Below are 7129 nucleotides of genomic sequence, written 5' to 3'. Positions count from 1 at the left end.
CATACCAAGAATGTCATGTTCAATGCATACTGGTAGATAAAAAAACGTTTTCCCCGAGTGATGTACAGCAGTCTTTTTTTTCAAGACATCTGCTCATAATATTGCTTTCAACTGAAGAGCAAAATGCTCCTTCAACTCATTAACTATTTAACCCTTTTCCAGTTTTTTTTTCATAATGTAGCCGATGTAAATTTTCCCTGTCGCAGGTTTTTCCCCCAGGTTTTAGTTTGTTAGAAGCCTGCTTTCAACCCGAACAGCAGTCCTCGTCAGCTCGCTACAAGTCTCACCGCCACATCATCGATGATCAATGGAGCTCTTCTTCTGAAGCACCACTACACCGACTCCTTGTTTGTTTGGCTGTCTTGTTTGTTTGGCTGTCTGTGTTTGGTCTTACAGCGATAGCCTGGATTCAGTGTCCTTATCGCTGTGCTCCAGCAGAGCTGGTTGATGTTGTTTCTGGCTGAACTCACACGTAAAGAGGCTTCACCTATTCACTGTAGATACTGCGGACACTGATATAGATCCTTATGAGCTTGTATGTAACATTTTGTTTTTGGCTATCCTTTACAATAAGCTATTGGACATTGAATGTGTTTGTTACTATCTTGACTTGATATCTAGAGTAACAAAACATTTTTTGCCCACTTTTGCAAAAAAGATGGTTCCAACAGAGCCAGAGAAGGCTGCCGGAGCATTTTAAGTGGAACACTTGTTCTGGGAGAAGAAAAGCAGCTTCACTGATTGACACATTCACTGGGTTCCAAACCACATACTTTTTCTTTTTTACTTTAAGTGCGTACTGTTGCATGCAGTTTGCATACAATTGGGACAATTAAACTTTGTTCCTCTTTCTCATATATCTGCTGCGCAAGGGATTGTGGGTCAGTGTAGCCAGAAAATGCTGGATTGCAAACTGATTAATGTGACCAGATGCAGTAGGACATCCTGGTATTTCTGGCATGCTGCAATTGACATACTATTTATTGGCACAAATAACATATTTTTCTGGCATACTAAATAGTATGGTAGTATGGCTAATGGAAGACACTGTCTCAAAGTGAAGGATGCTTCCTTGGTAGGATGAGTTTAGGCAGGACTACTTCGTAGCATTAGCCATTCCTGACACACATTTGAGCAGTCTCGCAAGTTTGCCTGTTTGTGAAGGAATTGATGTATTTTTTTGTGATTTACTTTTACTTAAAAATTAAGTACATTACAGTTTGTAGTAGGAACATAGATTTTGCCTTCTATTGAAAAAACACAATATTTTTCTCTCATCAAGTTTGAGGGGAAACACACTCCCCTCAAACTTGACGGAAACAAAATAAAACCAAACCATCCTGGTGTAGTTGAATAAGGCCTTAAATCAGGGAGTTAGATGTGAAAATTGCGGTACCCTGCTGTCTCTCTCTGCCGTTGCCGGCCTCAGGGCTATTAATAGCTATCTGCGTGGCGAAAGGCCATCTTATGAATTAGGCCTTGTAGATGTAATATGAGTAAAGACTAAGGAATTGGATTGGCCATTTCTTAACTCAAATTCGTTCCGAAACAGATTTTGCTGAGGTGAAAGTTGATTAGCTTGTTTTCTGTTTCCAAATTCGGGGACAGGAAACTCATCATGCACATAGGATTGTGGGTGTTAGAGGACAAGTACAGTCATCCTTATAAATTCTCTGAACTACTGAGTACTGAGTCCTTGGTAGAATTCAAAGGATCCTCGACATTGGAACAGTCCATTAGCAGAAATCAATGACATAGCATCCTTGAAATTCAGCCGTCAAAGCCTCAATCTACTGCCTGATTCCACGTGAATCTAGCATTATACATGGAGAATTGTGTTGCACTGTAAAAAACACATGTGTAAACACTACTTACGTACATAGTCAGTACCAAGGGCGTTGCTCGGAGACAGATATATTATATATTACAGTGAGTAAGTTGATGATAAATTTGTAGTAATAAATGTTAAGGGAACTGGTGATGAAATAAGTCTAGTAATGCAAAACTTGTGTCCCTGTGTGTTTATTTGTGAGTCTGTGTGTGTGTGTGTGTGTGTGTGTGTGTGTGTGTGTGTGTGTGTGTGTGTGTGTGTGTGTGTGTGTGTGCACGCACATGGCTACTGCAGTCACAGAACCTGATTCCCGGCGCGTTTAACGAGCCGATGGCAGGCGTGTGACAGGCTTCCTCCATCGTCTAGCAGTGAATTACAGTGATTCATCCCCCCGACCCTAAAATAGACAAGAGCGTTGAAAAACCCCCAGGAACACAACCTGTGAAATCTGATTTCAGCGCTGGAAATAGTCTGAGGAGGAATTTAGCCAGAGTGTCTGCTCGCTCAACACCCAGTTTTGTTCTCACAAGCTCTTTCATCCTTCTATGAGCGTTTCGACACATCGCGGTGAGATCCCACTCTCTCGCTCAGCCTGCTGATTCCACTATTCGTCTCTTCTCTAAATCTCACTGTCTTTTCCTTCTGCTCTGTACAGTGAAGGGGCCCTTTGAACGGCACCACCTCTGGAATGACACTGCTATTATTTCAAAGGTTTTAACATTTTTTCAAAATGTGACAAATGATTATGATTTCAAAGACTATTTCATATTCAACATATTCAGTCTTCACACGTCTTGTTTATTCTGCTATCACCACTTAAAATACTTTAAACAATATTCATACAGTTTAAATGTAAAAAAAAACTATAAAACATAAACATTATTAATCAATTCACTCACTTTTTAATAAGAGCCAATGGTTGAACATTATTTATTCCTACAATATCTGAGCAGGGTAATTAGTGTTTGGCTAAGCTTAGAGGAAAATTGTGCCTAATGCTAAGAAACTATGATTATAGATCGAGATTATAATTATGGTTTAACACGACTAATGACCCTCTTATAATTGTGCAGAGTCGCCGGTCTTAATAGGATAATAATAATAATAATAATACACTCTGTTTGTATAGCACTTTTCTTAACAATGTTACAAAGGTCTTGGGTGCAGGGTTTTTGTGGGCGTCTTCCAGAACACCTGCTGTTTTGATTCATACAAGTGCAACAGCGCAAAGAGCAAAATGGCTGTGTTAAGGTGAATATAGATGTAGAGTGGTGAATAATAAATACTCTCATCTCAATACTCTGAAACAGCTGATCTAATCACAATGAAGTATGAGGACAACAGCATGCAGCCAGATGCAGATGGTGTGGTTGGATAAGTTCAATCAAATCAAAAGCAATATTTAAAAACAATGTCAACAATATGCATCATTTGATGCTACTTGGGTCATAGTTCTACTGTATTTCGTGTTGTAAATGGTGACATCATATCTTAAATTGTGACACAGACGGGTTGCCCCCTAACGCTGACCCTGGTACTCTGATGTCTCCCACATAAACAGGCAGAATATAGAGTAGAGTTGTAACAGACCAGAGTTGTGTGTGGTTTTTCTGCAGGAGCCTGGTGTTGTTCACGTCTTATATAATAAAGTCAAATCATCCACGATAACAATGATAAATGTACAAGATTTATTTTAGATGAAGATACTTTTGAATTTAGTTTCCTTATCTAGAGAAACACTATGAGAACATCCAATAAATCGTTTTGCCGTAGGTGACTTCGACGCTACTGTTAGGGATGTAGATTGGTAGATAAATGCTGTCACATGCCTCGTAAAATTAATTGTTTCACCTTCAGAATATGATAAATTTGGTCCGATAACATTTGTAAAGTCTAAAAAGCGACACCATTCAATTATATCCCAGTTTATGATAGCATAAACTGGAAGTTAGCCAGAAGTCTCTGGTGGGCATACTCAAAAGCAGCGTTCCACAGTGAGATATACTGTGCATATGTCATCAATAAATACAATAAACAGCAAAAAACAATAAAGCAACAAACTATAGTTAACCTTGGGATTTATTTAGTTTCCTCGCCTATGGAGGATAATCTTAAAACTGTTAACCACAACATTTATTTTTGTATTTCATCCCATGTCACTATATGAATGTAAATATAATATTTATGGATTTATTATAATAATTGTTATTATTAATATAATGATTAGATATATATCCCTAAAGCTATCATAAATAGCTGTGGTCAACGACGGAGAGCCAAAGACTGTTTGACATTTTTGGTTGATGACGTGAACAGATGACTAATAGATTAATCATCACATAGCTCCAGCACGCAACATAATAACTTAAAGGAAATACAGTTTAAAATGAGCAGATGGTGAAATTATAAATAAAATGGTATAAAGGCTTTTGTTTCACACAGCAGCATTGTGGAGCTGAGGTGTCCAGGATTACAGAGGCCTCTGTGCCAGTCTGTATCGGGCTGTGAGGTCATGTGCGGATGAAGAGTCACCACGTCATCCTCCAAGGTCGTTTTCACAAACGGCTGTTCCTCTGAGTCATCGCTGCCCTTTGTGTGTGTGCGTGTGTGTCACACCCACAAACAACATTGCTTTGGACAAATAAATACGTATCAGTTTGCACTCACACATTGCTTATAAATGCATCTGTGTTTGTGTGTGTGTGTGTTTTGTGTCATTGTGCATATGTCTGCATGGAGAAGCATTTGGCACAAACAGGTACGTCTTGTACTTTTTCTCCTCTACATCGTTAATGAAGGTGTAATGGATAGAATCATTTCTCCACTCGACAACACTTAACCTTCAGCTTACCAGGAATCAGCTCTATTGACGTGACAGAGACACATCACCTATGGCAACGTACCAGTTGGTTGTAAAACTGAATGGCTTTACAATAGAACTAGAAACGTTGAACAAATAAAGCAAATGTGTCAAAAAATATATTAAATAGAATTGAAAGTAGTTTTTTTTTTTTTTTTTTTTTTAGGTAATTAGAGATCAAAGTGTGTCCAATATATAATTCCAGGTGACCGACCATTTGGGGCATTTCCAACTATTGCATGGACATGAAATTCTCCTTTTAAATCATCCATGCAAACAATGAACAACTGCATCAAAATACATATTTCATTTAAACTCAAGTTTGGATTATAAATCAATTATGGTCCAGTCTAGCCACTCTGGTGCAGTATTACTGATTAACAAAGAGCTCAATGTATGTGAGAAGTAAGACACAGTCAGCCATGATGTGTAGAATGGAGACAAATAAAACAAAGAAAGTAAAGTGTTCGATCAGCGTGTTGGGCAGATTGACTTGACATATTGACATTGTGTTCATCTAACCTCCTCTCCTCCTTAATTGAATGTTAGTTTTATCCTGACCAATCAATAGTGAGTGACATAATCATTCCACTGATGTCACTTTCAGTTGATACAAAAGCTGCAGTCGTGGTTGCCAGGAGCGATTGATCTGAATTGTTTATTCGATCAAAGAAATTTGCAGATGCCATCTACCCTGCTAAAAATGTCATCTATATATTAAACTGTGGCAACAGTAACCACGTGTTAGAAAAAATATATAATAGAGACATCAGGGCTCAACAGTAATGTTCACAACATGACATTTTACTAGCCCTTAGCCATCAGGCATATCGGGCACATTGTTGGTGAGCCCTAATGTCTGTATTATCATTTTTTTCTAGTAAAGTTAGCAACTCACTTGTCAAATCGGGCCAGTGGTCAGAAAGAATTGAACATTTTTCCATTGCTGATGATGGAAGTAGCTAAGAAGTGAGCCATCTCGTTCCCTTCTCATCTCTGTTGAAAGTCGCACATGCTCCGTATCGATCAGGCACTTGTGAGAGATATGGCGGATGGTAAAGACAAAGTTTAGAGACAAAGAAACCTTTTGTTTCTTCGTAACTCTGACAAACTGTGTCCATGTTCAGATTCCTTCGCTTTAATATAGATTAAACATGGCATTTAACTTTAGTCTTAACTTTAGCTTGTATGGGGGCAAGTCAAAATGGACTTTGGGTTGCAGTTCGTTTTCCTTAAGATGTATTTGTTTGTTGCAGTAAGTAGTTGCAGATGAAGAAGAAGCAGAAGTTGATCCTCTGTGGGCAGGAACCCTTGGCCTCTCCTTGCAGAAGTCAGGTCAACAGTAAAATTAAGTTCACTTGGTTCCTCTGCCAATGAATATATAACTTGTAGCAGCCAGCTGTTTATGAAGGTTGCTTGTCCTTTTTCTCTCTTTCTTGAGTCGAATTGAACAATTTGAATCACTTAACCTTAAGCCGGAAAAAGGATTTGAGATTCTTCCATGGTGTGACTCTCCCGAAGGGATAATCCTGATTCACATATTTAGTGTTGAGATGGAGATGGAGAACACAGTCTGTTCAATCGGGGTGGACTACAGTTTATGAATCACATCACTTTCATACTCATCAAAGCATTTGGTGAGGGAACCCTGTCACCTGGAAACAGTCCTTTTTACCTGTAATGTGCTACTTCTACGTGTACCCCATACAGTTATATAGATCATACTTTATAGAGATTTGTAGTCTCGACTAATACATCCTTGATGAGAACAGGCACTACATGTTAATTGTGTGCTTTGACATGCTGAGTATAATGAATTATGGGAGCTGGGAGCGGGCTGGTTAGAAAAACTGATCCGTGCAGGGCTCTAATATAAGAAACGTCAAGGCCTCTCTTGTGGATGCAGATGTTTAGAATTAGACGAAAGGAATAAAGAAAGCGTCTTTGTAACGTCTGATGCAAGCACACTGAATGCACGTTTTGTAGACTGTCAGAGGTGTGTGTCAAATGTATATTTACAGTCGGACAGGGAAACAGAGCTTGAACGACATTTGAAAGCAGCCAGTTGCGTATGATGTCCTCTTTCAGTTTTAATCCTCGTCCCTTTGTGCAAACACATAGCTTTTCTGATTAGCTCATTTTCATCTGAATGGGATCTGACTTGATTTGATTTGCTATCCAGAGCAATTGCCTTTCATATTAATGCGATTACGTCTTAGAACAAAGTGGCCATTATACAGAGACTTATGGCGCTAGAGGGGAAAAAACAGGACCATCACATTTCCATCAGTAACGTCCCTACTGAGAGATATGGGTATTAGGAGGGAGCGATAACACGCACGCGCACACACACACACATGCATCACAACTCTAATCTTGCTTTGCTTTTTCTTCTGGCTGTGGGCTGAGCACCACTGTGACCACAGCCATGAGACTTG

This window comes from Anoplopoma fimbria, chromosome 20, assembly GCF_027596085.1.
Source record: "Anoplopoma fimbria isolate UVic2021 breed Golden Eagle Sablefish chromosome 20, Afim_UVic_2022, whole genome shotgun sequence".
In the NCBI taxonomy this organism is placed as follows: Eukaryota; Metazoa; Chordata; class Actinopteri; order Perciformes; family Anoplopomatidae; genus Anoplopoma; species Anoplopoma fimbria.
Note: the sequence above shows the minus strand (reverse complement) of the source record.